The 15,548-nt window shown below is 22.9% G+C and overlaps 1 non-coding gene across 1 annotated transcript; it reads left to right on the top strand.

The window, feature by feature from the left end:
* Positions 1-15,262: 15,262 nt before the first annotated feature.
* Positions 15,263-15,334, top strand: Trnae-cuc. Its single transcript has one exon. It is a non-coding gene; the product is annotated as a tRNA-Glu (tRNA).
* The last annotated feature ends 214 nt before the right edge of the window (positions 15,335-15,548 follow it).

The following is a 15,548-nucleotide window of genomic DNA, read 5'->3' as shown; positions in this document are numbered from 1 at the left end:
ACACGCGCACACATACAGCAATTGCGTATATTTTATGCGTATAAAATTTACATCATACAATTACATTATACATAGACATTAGACATTATATAGAATCGTATCTGCCGTCACAAAACGGATGTGCCCATTGTGCGGTGATATGTATGTATGAGCCGCAGCCGTTTTGATCACTCGGCCGAGTCCTAATTATCCGGTTGTAATTTAATATTGTTTTATGTAAATAATATTATAATTTGCATTTGATGGAATCGATGTCGTCCTATACGCGGTTATACGCCAACGCTTTATACTACCACCGCTATATAGCCACTATTTATCTTTTAATACTGCAGGTCATCGAACTTAGGTCGATCCTGAACTGACTGTTTATCATTGATTAATATACATATATTATGAGATTTGATGTTTTTGGCAAATTTCTTTTGACGTAACAATTGTTACTCCTGAGATACAGAATTATAATAATTTTCATTAATATTATTGCTTTTCTAGAATATCGTTACTGGTAGCGCTATCTAACGGCTCGTTCACACATTAGCGAAGAAATCGTTGACCAAAATGTTCTGAGGTGACAACTGATAACAATTGCCAATTGGTATACAAAATATAATAAATTGTAACCATTAGTAAATAATAATGGTAGACCATCAAAATTAACTATTACAGTTTATTTGAAATATTATACAATTTATGAAACATACGCACTGAACATACTTTGTCAGCGCTCTTGATTTTAAAATAAATAATAAATAATATTGTATTACACTCATTTATTTATATATATATTGTTTTTTTTTTTTTTTTTTGATTAAACGTTTAGTAAAATTACAGTATACTATTTTTATTTTACACCTAATGAAACAATTTTCTAGTATTTATCGCAACTAAGGTAAAATAAAAATATGTTTGGAGTTGGAGAGTAAATTATATTATTGGTAACGGGTATAATTATTTGTTTTAAATGTTTTGTATATATATTTCACATTTTGTGTGTAATTATTTATTTAAAACAATAATTGGAGTATTTACGGGACATTTTAACCTAATTTCAATTTTGATTCTTTTGCGAAGCCTCCGAAATTACACATAATTATAACAAAATAATATAATTAGAATCTTTAGTTTATTTAATTGCATATGTGCATTTTGCATGTAATAATTTTCATATAAAATAATAAATTATATCATATTCACGTAATAAAAACATTCATCCATAAAAACTCTTCAAATTTAATTAAACGTGCTTGAGATAAGTAAATTTTGAATATTCCATAATAATATTCAAGTTTTATAAAATCTACTACGACAGTGTTATTGTTATTTGGCGTTTCAACATCATATTAATGTGAAATAACTTTTATTGACGTTAAACGAAATAAAACAACAACGATATTGTAATGATTATACTCAATGTCGAAGAGGTGTTCCTAATTATGTATAAAACATCAGGCTCTTAGGCTATTAGTTACCTATTAAATGTCATTTACCTTTTTTATAAAAATATGTATAAACATTTTTTTTTTTTTTTTTTAAGAGTTCTGCTTAGAATAATAAATCAAATTTATTATTTTTTTTTTTTTATGGTAAATAAAAAATACTATCTATTATCTGCGCATGATATGAAATATTTTAACACGGTGTGTTGTCGTAATACAATGGTTGAGAAACACTCACTTAAAAGATTTACTGAATATAAATTGAATACTTACATTATTAAGAATTGATTGATTTACTTTGACCGTCCATCTTCATCAATCATCTGTTATAAGTTATAAAAATGACAAATGATTTAATTTATTACAAGGTTATGTGTCCAAACAAAATAAAACACAAAATTTAAATTTTATATCCGCATGTTTACTAAAGGTCAAATATCCATAGAAAGTATAATGATTAATATCTCGCACGAACAATAATACTATTTCCACCTCTAATTTATTTATGAAAATGTATTTAAAATGTAAATATATGTCTAAATAATTGGAAGATTATTTATTATTTTTTTAACCGTCTTATTCACTGTAAAAGTGTGTACAGGATTTTTAACATATGTTTATAATTTATCTATCATTAAATTAAAAAAACAATTTAAATAATGTTCATAAGCGGAACTACGAATCAAGCCAGTCAAGCCATAGCTTGATAAGTAATCGACATCAAAAATAATACAAACGGGTCATAATAATATTATATTTTATATAAAAAAAAAGCATTTATAAAAACTAAAATACCGTTTTCGTAGTTATTTTCCCGAAATATAATTATTAAAACAATAATCATTATTTATAATAATAATATAAATATTGTGGGATGCGTAATATTAGCTTTTTTTACTTGATGTAATTATTTATAAATTATAAGAAATAATGATATTTTATAAAAATCAATAATTAAAAATTATTTTGATTATTTTATTTTTATTCAATTTATTTGTCTATATTTATCTCAATTTATGTACTATTTTTGATTGTGGAGGTATTTGTACAATTAGTTTTCCTTAATTATATAGATATTTATAGAAATACCTAAGTAATAAGAAGAGCGATGATGGCCGATGCCATATTTTCGTTGCGGTGACATGGTATTTGTACTGCAAATATGTTGTGGCATTTAATAATTATCGGTATATTTTCTTGGAATTCAATATAAAGCTTAAATATATTGTGGTGGTATGATAATTGTATATAAATATAAAATAATATTACTAATAACTAAGTTTATTAAATAATAATTTAAGAAACAAAACTCGGAATATTAATAATTATACAAATACTTTAGGTAAGTTCTTATATAACATAAAAAAGTACAAATTTTAATACAGAGGGGGGAGACATTTTAAAATATTTCGGCCTAACCTTTTACAAATATCTAATTACATCTATACCTATTACAAATGTATTAACTATTTATGTATTAAATTAAATGGTAAAAACAAACACGAATAATTATAAATCTAACCTAATATCGATTGTACACAATAATCTTTGTATTAATTAAGTGAGATTTAATATTATTATACAATGCGTTTATTCTAAAATATGTATATTAATAATATTACATTTCAATAATAAAAGGTAATTTTAGTTTTACGTTTGTCTTTTCTAAAGAGAACATTCTGTATAAAATGATCGAAACACGATGTTTCAGAAAAAAAAAAAAAAACTAAGTAAATTGTGACTGGATACTGAAATTGTCGGACTTTCTGAGGGATTACCAAGTAGACAGTGTGAAAATGGATAGACCCTTGAAATGACAAACAATCAACTTGTAATAAAAATAACCTGTTATTCGGTTTGCGACAAATCACGTTAGTCGCCACAAGTCAATATTGATCCCCAAGCTTGACAAAACAACCGTAAAATGTAAATTGTATCATGGTATGCCTAATAAAAACCTTTTTAAAAAATAAATACCGACATTCATTCCACTGCATATTAACACTTTTATTATTCAATATTATTGATTTAATATTTACAAACAATAATTAAAATATAATGACACAATCAATGATCAAATGTGTATAAATGGTGTCCGTATATTACAATAATAATATAAGAGCGACGGTGTTGCATTGACGTATAATGCCTGTGCGTCAATGTTAGTAACTATAACTAAGTTTTCTTTCGACAAACATAAAATCACGAGTATTGATCTTAAACATGATACGACACGAAAATACCTATTCTGTGTATATTGTACACTGTACAGCAAATATCAATGTGCATTATACGCTGTAAACTGTAACTAATGTGTAAAAATTATATAAACACCTTATATGTGTTAAGTAACATTTTTTTTTCTTTTAATATTATTTTATTAATTATTATTATTATTTATTATTATAGTAGTAAGTAAATTGTGTGTATTTAAAACAATATTTTATTAAACAAAAATACTCATTGAAGATAATTATGCAGTATTAAATAATATATTACGAATCCATAACACAATTTTTATATTAATATAATGTATATTTTATTGTATTTATTTATATATAGGTATAGGTAACTCTGCGACTCTGTTAAATAGTAAGTATCAAGTTTTACGTCATAATAGAGTAAAACATTGTAATAAATATGTTAAATTCTAATTAAATGACAAATCATTGCATTCGAAAAACGATTCTAAGCGAATACGTTTTGTCAGCCTTTATTACTTAGTATGTTGAATTAAATAATTATACTATTATTAAAGTTATTTATTTTATTATAAATAATACAGTATAGAAATATATAACAAATCAAAATTAATCTAAATAATTTACTAAAAATATTATTGATTAAAGGAAAATGTATTAACATACAAACAAATATCGAGTATTCGAGTCTTTAATTTTTGAATTACAACAAAACAATTAAAATCTATAATCTTTATCTGAATATTTGATTTCATCAAAAGTTAAATTTAAAATGTCTATAAAATAAATCTGTGCTTTTATATTTTTTTATTTTTTATTTTCACTAAGAACAACTTACGACGAATCTTGTTTCAAACCTCAACTTTAAAAAAATATACGTATTATACATATTTAATTATAAAATTATTTGCGATTTAAAAAAAAAATGTGTTAAATACTTACATCAATCATACATAAATATGGTTGCATATCTAAGTCCTTTATTTTTTTTTTTAAATTTTCGTACAAATAGCAAAAACGTGAAATATTGATTGTTGAACACAATTAATAATGATGATATTAATTATACATTGGAGTACCGTGGTCAACATTTTACCATATTAAGGTATTACAGTACAAAATGTACATAAAAATATAATTAAGTATTCTATATAACTGTATGATATTGTATTATTTAATCATTTTCTTATGATTATTCCAGTATAAAACATTTTAAATACTTTAATAAAATTAAAAAAAAAACAATCACTAATAATAAATATACGTAAAAATAAAGATCATTAAAATATGTATACACTATACAGTTATTATAGCTAATATGTATGTATAGTACATACATATATATTCCCTAATTTTATAATTCATAATACTTCTAAACACTTTTTAACATTATATTTTTAAGCTTATTGACCAAACATAAATTTTTGAATTTATATTTATTTTATAGAAAAAAAAAAATGTATGCCTATTAAAAATGTTAACAGCATCAATATATTTAAAAAAGTATCCAGTATACTTATACAAATATTTGGTATACATTTTATTTACGATTATTTGTTTTCAAATTACAGAAAAAATAAATAAATAATCAATATTAATTGCAAAAGCTGATTCTACATAAAAATTACCAATTTTCCTCAATTATTAACAACAATACTTAGAAATTTTCACTTTTACAGCACTATAAATAGTTTTCAGTTCTTATTTAATATCAAATTTAAATCTACTTATCAAAAAATAAAATTGCATTTATAATTAATTCAATGGGTGTGAAATTATATTTGTGTCTATTTATATAGTTTTGAAATTTGTAAAAGTAACTAAGTTAAGTACCTAGGTACATTTTATTTCAAGGCGAATACACCGTATAAAAATTGAAAAATATACACAAAAAGTTGACCTGAATCCAAAAATATGTATATAATTTATTGTATTTATTCTTTGTGGTAGTAGAAGTTACAATTTTTTTTCCATTAAAAATACATGCATATATTTATAAAATACTCTTACAATTCGTCCATTTCATTAATTTTAACTACTAAATTATATAGTCTGTATTCAAATACATTAAATATTTTGTTGACTTTGAATGGAGGTATTAAAATATTGCTTCACATGTTTCAATTTGTTTAACACAACATGGTTCAAATAAAACAAAAATGCATATTTTGATTATTGGTAAAAAAATATTAATAAAACATTTTGCCTAAGATATTGATTAAATATATATTATAATATTAAGATTAATACTATTATATTAATTTATTCTAATGATCACTGCTTCAAAGCTTATATTAAGAAATAAATAAGTAAATAATAATAATATAATATATTATAATCAATAGCTTAGATAATCGAATTTTTATAATTGTATACCGTTCAATTAATTTTATTTGTATTATTATATGTTAAGCTATTAATATCGATTTAATATTTGTAAATGTCTTAAAACAATAGCAGCTACATTTCAAAGTCAATATAAACTTACACTTTGATACTAAAATTAAAATTAATGTTCTTATTTTTTTATACTTTAAATCAAACCTTAAAATTTTAAGATATATACTTGTTAAACTTTAAGTTATGATATATAATTCACATTTAATTTTAAAAACTATAATGTAAAATAATTACATTTTTTTAAAAAAAGTGTGGAGAATAACTTGTGGTTATAATAAAGTTTTAAACATAATATTCAACTCTTGTATAAAATATTTGGTTTTGCTTCGAGTCAATAAAATTATAAATCACTACTCACAAGTTTTTTTTTTTTTACACACTCTCTTTCCTGAAAATTTTGCACTCTAATATTATAGTGATGTATTTTTAGATCTATTTTATAGGATCAAAGACTTGAATTTAATACGAGGCCATATAAAGGCGTTATTCATTTGAACATCACATGAAATAGGATAGTAAATAATATTTTAGCAATTTACTAGTACTCATTGATGCTAGGTAAAGCGTACAACGGCGGTAATATAAATAGTCAAATGTATAATTTTAATACTTCACATTTATACACTTCATAACTGTTTTTAATTATACGCAGCCTAGAATAAAACGGCTTTTAATATTCTTCAATGGAAATAAAACTATACATTTTCAAATTTTAACTAAGCAATAATATTTTATATTCAATGGTTACATACAAAAATAAAAAATAAAATACCTATAACTTAATTAACCAAATTTCTGAATTAATTATTTCCTTTATAAATGAAAATTATCTTTAAAAAGATTAAACTCATTCAAAAATTAAAAAATAATAATGTTATTTTTACCAAAATAATAATGGAACTATTACATGCAAGCACGTTTAAAAGTTTAATAAAATTTAAAAAAAGTAATAATCACCATCTCAACGTTTTGGAAATTAATAATTGTGTATAATATATAGCTCTATAACACTAGCCATAGAACGATATATTGTAAATTAGTAACATGATTCACTTATTACTTTAAAATAAGAAAAACTCATTTTTTTTAACGTATATTAATATCGTTCTGCAACTAACTTTCAGATAAAACCAATTAAAATATAAACTCACAAGAGAGTGTTTCTTATTCAAATATGTCTGTTCTAATTAGGTTGTTTAAATTATATCGTAAATGGAAAATTTTATCACCAACGTTATTTACTCCGATTACAAAATTACAAGCGTCGTTATATAACTTTGCAATAAAAGTTTCAGATTTTAGATAAACGTTATTTTCTTTATCAATTAAATTAATTCATCTATTCTAAAACAAATTTAAGGAGAAGTAAAATATTTTTTTTAAAACGAAAATATCTAAAATTTCCTTGGTATTATATTATACAAAAAGTTTAAAGTTTAAAAAATCTGTGAATAGTGTGAACTTTCTCTGATACATAGTTGGTTTCGAGTGCACTTCGTTATTAAGTAAACCATTCCAATGGATATGTTAAATAAAAATAATTTTGAAAAGATACGGTGAAATTGAAAACAAATGTATATTTTAAAACACAAAAAAGATATTATATAAAAAATTAAATTAACAGAACATTACCCTAAGAACATTAATTATATTATCCCTTCATACGACCTCTAATTTTAAACCTTATAAATCACTGAAATCACAAATTGAAAACAATCCGTAAAGAAAGCTAATTTATTTTACAGATATCTCAATAACTATCAAATTTTCTACTTTAATTATTTATCTATTTATAAAAAAAATCTAGCTGTCCCCACATTTCTAGAAATCTACCAAGATGCTAAAATGTAAACTTTGTAGTGATTTATTAGATACAGAATACTATTAAAGTAATAACTAAAAATAATTACCTATTTCAAATGAAATTCACTCAATACAAATAATAAAAATAATAAAAATCAATCTTTAAATTTTGTTATTGGAGAAATGTTCGCCTCTAATAATAGTCTATCCATTTATATATGTATTATTATTTTTATCGTATACGTAACTTATTGTATCCTTCGATATAGTTTATATATTTCTCATAAAAAATAAATATGTTTAATTAAAAGTAATGTACTTTTTGAGACTGGAGAGTTTTCTTTTATAAAAACATATTTTTATAAAAATATTATTATTCTCCATATACCTAATTAAAGTCAAAATTATGTTATACGTTTATTATTTTAAATTTACACAAATCTTATGACATCATGAAGCTAATCATCCCAATTTTGGGTAATTGATTTCTAAAATGGTAACCTAGTTAACCCCCTTCATATATTCACTGAAGGCTGTGTGTGCTAAATCTAGACTAGGACGTCACCATCTGAACAGACGTTTAAATTGACGTCGATATGGAACTTCACAAGAGTGTCAGAAATCAATATAGGTAGTTTAACCCTTCCCATTATCAAACTCCGCGGAGAAATAGACCGCTCGCGAATTATCGTCCAACTGCGGTATAGTACACTCATTGTATGTTGACGAAGCATTAATATATTGCTTGTATTCGAGATGTAAGCTCGTACATATATATACATATAATATACAAAGGTACCTACAACAGCTATGAAACGCGACTAGCGAAATCGATACACAAACATCGTGTTTCGACTCACATGACACTCGAATATTACCTTTTATATAACTCTACTCGTATAAAATATTATTATGTTTATAAATATTATACTATTATTATATCATGTGATCGTTATTAAATTCAGCGGACTTTGACGTATCTGCAGAAAGATTATGCATTATAAATATTATTGTACACTGCAGAGTCTATAAAACTATTAACTTTATGTCTGAAAATATATTTTTTTAAATAAAAAAAAAAAAAACGCTATTATAATGGGTTATCATCGTTTTTAATTATTATGCTATCTATTATATAAATTTTAAATAGAAACAAATATTACGAATATATTAGTATCCTAAAAAAATTCATATATTTATGCAATATAAGCTGTTTTTAATGTTTTTATATACAAAAATTATGTAAAAATTATAATTTATCAAGTAAAAATGACTTAAAATTAGGTAAGTCAATTATATCAAAATGATTTTATAAGTAACAAGATTTATTTATTTCAAACAGAAATATTCTATCACATATTATAATATGGTCTTTATATTATATATCAGTCAAATTGCTTAAATTTATATGTTTGAGTCTATTTTTCGTAAAAATTTGACTTAATTTGTTTAATTGTTTTAAAATTTTATTGGTATTACGTTCGTATATTTACTAACACAAAACGTATTTTGTTTGTCTGTAAATCATAAGACGTTTATAGGTTTTATTTTTAAGTGATAAAGTTATAACACCAAAAAATAATAATAATTGAACAGATAAATTGAATGACAATTCAAATAAATATAGCCTGTAACTAATAAATTATATAGTGTATTTAAGATATTGAAACATTTTTTATATATTACAAAACGTATATTGCTCTCAGTTCATGTAATTATTAATATTTATAGATTATTTTAAGCTAAACAAAATAAAAATAAAAATCCTTTATAGTTAAATAAGTTGATATTTAAAGATAAATAACAGACTATTTTTATTTCTCCAAAAATGATGATAGACAAAAATTTACATAATTGTAAAACAAATATATTCATCACTTGTTTTCTTTAATCAGAACCAATAATAAACAGTAACTTATTAACAATATTATTTATAAGCCCTACTATGTATTTAATATTTTAATGCACTTTAAATATTTATGTAATAGTACAAAATAATAATAATGCAAAAAAAAAAAAAAATAGCTAAAATTTAAAATTATTATAGTAGGTATATGTTTATTGAAATATATAATTTTTAATTTTATAATAAACAAATTTAATGAAATTCTTAAAATCCATTTATATAGATATTGTGATGTAGCTATATTTATATTTTATGGTAGATCTGTATAACATTAAATTATTTTTTTTGTTTTAAATTCATTTTTTTATTTCAACAACGTACAATTTAATTACCTAATTAAAATAACACATTATACAATGTCGACCAATTATAATGGTTTCAATTCTAGGTAAACTAAAATAAATTCTAATTTTTATTATGTGTACAATAATAGTTTAGAAAAATACGTAAATACTTGGAATATAGAATGCATATTTTATTACTATTATAATTACGTACATTATATTACATTATTTATAATTTAAGGTTGGAAAAACTTAATCGGAGTAAAATTTAAATAATTAAATTTTTTATCATTATTAGTGTTTTAATAAAAATATAGAGTTTATACAACTAGTACAATTAATATTTGTAAGATTGAAAATAAAAATATTATTGGGTATGCCTTATTAAGAAGCCCATTAATGACACTTAGCACTTGGTTAATACTTAAAGGATTTAGTTAGAAGATCGTAACATCATATTATTTTAAATCTACGACAATAATTTTAGGAAGTTAAAGGACATATAAGCCGAATAATATATCTAAATTATAAAAGAATTTTACATGATATTACAATATTATCACATATATAAGTCTTGGGCTATTTCAGCAGAACATTAAATTTCTATAATTTTACTTACTTTTATTATAATTAAACAAGTTTGCTAACTCAAATTTATGTTAGATAAATATTTATTTTTTTATTATGTCATATTGTTTATTCATTAATATATTATAAATTTAAATAAGAATCAAAATTTTTAATTTTAAATTATTTCAATAATACAATTTTTCGTATAAAATGGTTTGACGAAGAAAACGGTATGTTTAATTTTCATTTATTTTCAATAAAAGTACTTAATAGTACACAGCTAATTTATGTTGGTACTTACCTTATTTATAATATCATTAAAACCAGGAAATCGATTTTAACGATCTTTAATAATCTTTGGCGTCAGTTTTCTTTTTCAAATTAATTTAATTTAAAAGTTATCTTATTAGATCAATGATTAATTAGTATAGTGTGGTTTTCTGGAAAACTGTCTTGTATGACCGTCATGGATAATTCGTCATCATTTTTACGACAGGTTGGTTCCCTCCTTCTATTTCACGAACAACGGCCTAATTCCACTAAAAGCTCCTTTTAAGTACGCTAACATTGTCTTGATATTCCGCAGATATTACCGAGTTTTTGACATTATCACCTGCACTATAACAACAACATTATCGTTATAACTGCGTTCTGAGGGGTAATTGTGATAAAAGACGGACCAGCGCAACACCGTGGCGTACATCAAAATAATATAAAGGTTTTAAAAATGTAAATGCATTTAAAAAAAGTGGTAGTGTTTCATATTTATCCTGGTGACTAACATATAATATACCAACCGTTTCGAATATAAATCATTGAAGAAGAGTTAATTCTCGCTTTTAATTTATGAGTTTATATATTGCACACGATGTTTGTTTTCACTTCCTCTCAGCCTACCCTCATTCATGCTGAAATGCAAATTTTGGAATTGTAAGAGCTTAACATTGGACAATATACATGATAATTTATGTGAGTTTTTATTATTTGAAAATTATAAAAAAATAACTTTACACTAAATACAGTAAATGGAACCAAATGTGCTAAAAATAAGCAATAATAAAATATAAAACAAACATTAGAAAATAAGCGTATAACTTAAACTATATTGATTTGAAACAAGTAAATTTATTTTTATTACAAAACATAATTCACACACACTATTAGTTCTATGTATTTTAATAAAATATAAGAGTTCGTATTAGTTTATATAATAATTTATTCAGATATTTTATTAAATCTTAATTTCGAAAATTAATACATGAAGAACAAACGAATAAACTTTTATAATTTTTTTATAATACATAATTCTATGAATGAACCACAGGCCATAGTAAGTGTCAATTGATATAGATAAATTGATTTTAAATTTATACATTTAAAAAAATTACTTAATTAAAATATCATCTGAAATCAATAATCAATATGATTAAATAATAATGGTATATAAACTATTAAACCATTAAAAAGAAAAAAAAATGTTTTAATCAGATGCTAAAAAAAATATTTTAAAACGATCAGTGTTCTCATACTTAGTATAATCAGAAGCACTAGTAAAAATATCATGCTTCATTTTAGCTATATTGATGCTTATATTTATCAAAATATTTTAAATATTCTATCATAAATATTGTGAGTATCTATTTATAAAAGTATTATTACATTTTTTTTTATAGTACGAGCACCTATAAATATATACTTATTTATACAAAAAATCCTTTTTACTATCACTAAAATTACCAGTGTAAAATAAAAAGACTCTTTATAATTTTTTAAGAATAATAGTACATTATTGATAAGTTATCAATGATAACGGTTTACCACGTTAAGCAATCTTATTTTCAAATGAAATTAATTGATATCTGTTGTCAGATTTGCCGAATTTATTTGACAACGCCCTGTTAACTCTGTATTCATTAATTTAATTAATTTATTATTCTTGATCTTGATGAAAACTAGCTTAACCAGCCAAAATATATGTTATGACATGAAAAAATTATATCAATACTAAATCGTTTTAAAAAAAGTATCGACTTTGAAGGCGCGTCAGTTGTTTTCTTTAGAAAATTTAATTTTCGTTTCTGCCAAATCTATTTAATTTAATTAATTTGAAGACTATTTAGACTATTCAGGTACCGCCACAAGAAGGTGTTTCCCATTATTGATTCTCAAAAAATTATTTAACTTAATTTACGAATTTAAGTTCAACAATTTAAATTTGAATTAAATTAAATTGATTAAAATTATATATGTATAATATATATAGCCAAATTTCTGACAATTCGATAATTATTTATTATTTATTTATAATAGTTGCATACTTTAAAAAAAAATGTTATTCTTGAAATTATTTTATTTTGTATTCGTCTATTGTGTCCGTTGTAATAATAAATAGTTTTCTTTTTTTATTTCGTTATATTTTAAATGTTTTTTGCATTCCTAGGTTGCAATAGTTAATTTGAATGTATATACGTTGTTTTGAACATTCGAAATTAAATTTTTTTTAAATATTTTAATATGTCGATATGATTTATATAATTTTTCATTAAATTGCACGTGGAAATATATACAAATATGGGTTGTTCTAGATAAATTTGCACTGATATTTGACGATATTGTTGGGGGAAACATACATCTTCAAGGATACAATTGTCAGTTAAATAAATAGTATTTTATTTAAAATATGCTGACTCTTTTAGTGTTATAGACATAAATCTTTGAACTCTGAAACGTTTTGAGGATTTAAAAAATTAATTCAAATGTAGTTCTTAAAACCCGTTTTCTTTATATTTTGTACTAAATCTTAATTCTTGAATTTTACAAATCTCGCTTAGGTTAAATAAAAATAGCAGCCAATGAGATTAATTGAAGGCTAATTAGATAATACAGCATTATGAATACTAATTTCTAAATTATTTGTTACATTTTTTTGATTAAAAGTCAAACTTTTTTCGTAATATTTATTTTAAATATATTTAAATGCTTGTGTATAAGTTCCAGAGTTTTTACTTCTCAATAAACAAATAACAAGAGGTCCATAAAAGTGTTTTAAGCCATGAATGGTAAATAACTGAATACAATATTTTAGCCAATATTAAACGTTCCGTCAACAAAAGTTGTATGTGATTCACACAGAAAAATTAAACTCGTTTCACAAGAAAATATAATCATATTTGTTTCTTGATCAAATAAACATAAATTCTTCGCCATTATTTATGTATATAAGGTTAAGTTTTCTATTGCAAAATATACATATCTCAATTAATGATGAAGGATTAATTGGAAATGAATGCTCTCGTACTCGATGCATAAATTAACGAATAGCTGAAACATCATTGACTGTAAAAGTTAAAACACTGTTATTCAAAAATATTTTTTGAGATCTTTCACTAAAATAATTTATACTGCTTTTCGCTTACACCCAATCGCCACTTTTTGTCTATTGATATTTGAACATGGGTCATTGCATTGGTGTAATGTGTTCTATATTATAGATAATTAATACATACCTAATTTGATTTAAAATATTGAAGAAAAAGTAAAATTAAAATAAATACAATATTTAACATATATATTTTACTGATTAAACATATCAACATAAATAGTCTTGAATGTTTTGAAAAGTTTTGATGAAACAGTAATACCATAAAATATTTGTTTGAACCGATTTGTACAAAAAATTAAATCAATTAGAATTTAGAATCATCTTTTATCACGTTTACTTGGTATCAATCCCATTACAAAAAAAAGCAATAAATACCTGTATATAAATTCCAAAATATTTAATAAATACATATTATTTATTATTCAAAATTTACGTATCAACGTTTTCACAATTCTCGTAATTTCGTCGCTGTTATCTTAGTACCTACTCACAAATTAGAACAAATTAGAACGTGATAAATGTTAAATCGATTTATATTTATTTATAATAAGTAGGAATTATCATGCATAAAATCAATTCTTTCTTATCTATCTTCAATGTAAAATGGTTTATCCCGAATCCTGACATACACCAACTAGGGCCTCTCAAACTCCATCTTAATAACATTGGTAGAAATAGATTTGGCGTAAACGAAAATCGAACTTTTTTCGTTTTGACGGAAACAATGACCGTTCTTTTAAAGATCAACAAATATTGATGATGTTGGTCAAAAGTTAGTATGAAAAAAAAGGTCTTGAATGTCGCCTAATGCTTTAATATTGTATTGCAAATGTAGGTAATTCAATATATTTGATGAATATTGCTGAACAGTTTCTTTTATTATATTTACATAATTAAATTATGTAATTTACAATGTAGAAAAAATAGTAGTACTAATAATATAGGTGTAATAAACCCATTAATCTTAACAATTGGTTTTAATTATTTTCAATTTTATAGCAGACTAGAGAGTATTACAATAATACTTTAATTAAGGAATTCGAATTTAAAATTCGTAACAATTCCGTTTTATTAATTTAAACATTTTTGTAATTCTAAGTGAAAATAAACATAAACAAAGAAGAAAAAAAAAAATAAAAATAAATTGCATATTAATTTAATTATAGACGTTTGAATGAAAGGTTATTTTACTCGCAATTACTTATATAATATCTTAAAACTTTTATTGTATATATAAAGATGTATTTATATTATAAAAATTCTTTAAGAATTTAAACATATCCGGTATGGTCTAGTGGCTAGGATACCTGGCTCTCACCCAGGAGGCTCGGGTTCGATTCCCGGTACCGGAATGATTTTTTTGCATTTTGCCGTTTTTTAATTACATATTTTTAAACATTTATTTTATTTTTTATTACACAATCTACAACAAATCTAAAAACACTTTTACATTAAATATAAGCGTAGTATGGTAATTTTGTGGCTTTAAAATACACGAGTGAAACGACCTTCTAATTTAATAAAAGCATTTGACTAATATTTATACTTAAAAAAAATACGCCTTTA

Source organism: Melanaphis sacchari, unplaced genomic scaffold (assembly GCF_002803265.2).
Source record: "Melanaphis sacchari strain LSU unplaced genomic scaffold, SCAv2.0 Contig50_pilon_pilon, whole genome shotgun sequence".
Classification (NCBI taxonomy): Eukaryota; Metazoa; Arthropoda; class Insecta; order Hemiptera; family Aphididae; genus Melanaphis; species Melanaphis sacchari.
The sequence above is the reverse complement of the archived record's forward strand: the minus strand, read 5'-3'. Positions and strand labels throughout refer to the sequence as shown.